The sequence below is a fragment of the Belonocnema kinseyi genome, chromosome 6 (genome assembly GCF_010883055.1).
Source record: "Belonocnema kinseyi isolate 2016_QV_RU_SX_M_011 chromosome 6, B_treatae_v1, whole genome shotgun sequence".
Classification (NCBI taxonomy): Eukaryota; Metazoa; Arthropoda; class Insecta; order Hymenoptera; family Cynipidae; genus Belonocnema; species Belonocnema kinseyi.
The window spans coordinates 116017494-116018800 of record NC_046662.1 but is presented as its reverse complement, the minus strand read 5'-3'; positions in this window follow the sequence as shown (position 1 = coordinate 116018800).

The following is a 1307-nucleotide window of genomic DNA, read 5'->3' as shown; positions in this document are numbered from 1 at the left end:
AATTTATTGGATTCAGAAAGAAATGGGATGCATTTGGAAAAAGTTAAGTGAAGAGTCATTCGGAAAGAAACCGGAAACATTCGGTGACATCTGGAATGGAATCGGAAAGATTTGGCGACATTCGGAAATGACAGTAAATATGTCGGAGAGTGGAACATTCGGAAAGACTCGACGTTCGGACAGAAATGGCAGCAAAACTCACATAGCCCTTTCCGAAACCTTTTTTGAATCTTGACGATGCGGTCTTTCCGTTTTTTCCGGCATGGTGCAGAGCAGGCGAAAATTGAAACACTGAATTTCATATTGCTCTGCGAATGCACAACTCACGATACAACGGGTGCGTATTTATTACAAGTACATTTGATTCCTGCTAAACGAAAAAAAATTTCCAAAATTCACAAAACTTATATTTGTCGGATGGTGCAAAGCAGCATTTCAATAATTGATACTAAATGGTCAACTCAGTGCACCACAAAGAAGATTTTTTTAGTAAAGCAGATCGGCATACTCATGGCATAGCTAATGGCAAAAGGCGTTGCGATGGCGCGCATGACGTAGCGGCTACAGTGAAAAGTCTGTCAACACGAGCTTGTTTACAAGATAAAGAGAATGCAGCTATTTAAGATTCTACTAAACTTTTTAACTAGGCTGAAAATAAATTTCCCAACCTAAGATTTTTCCAGTGCAAAAAACAGGAGTATGACAGAGCATCTAGGAAATTGGCGAAAAGATTTTCCAGTGCACCACCACTAACAAACGTTTCTAAAACTCATTCTTTAAAGTTCAGTCTTAGCCAGTCAGAAAGTCTTAGCCCTGTAAAACGCAGAGATTTTTAGACAACTTGCCAAAAGCAACAACTTACTACAGTAGCCTCAACGACACTTCTCGTTTTCCGATTTCCTCTTCGTTCGCTTTCCCTCACTCCTTGCCTCATCTCACCAATACATATATGCGCTTGAAAGCGTTTCAATTCGCGCGCGTGACGTGGCTCTCGCATGTCGCAAGAGAGAGGGTTATCTACTTCCTGTTCGCTTCCCCGACAGCCTCGAAAACGAGAAGTGTCGAAGAGTACCTGACTTCAGATTCGTTATCAGCGACCCTAAAAGCCTTCGTAAACCAAATTTGGCTGAAACTGGTTGATTTAAAAAAATTTTCGCCATTTTGTACCGCGATATGGAAATTTTCAAAAAGGCCACAATGGCGCAGACAACGGGTCCAAGAAGGAACATTTTAAAGCCAAGATCATTAAAATCCATCAACAGGAATTTTTAAAAGAGCGGTGTTACGATTGAGAAAGAACGTCCCAT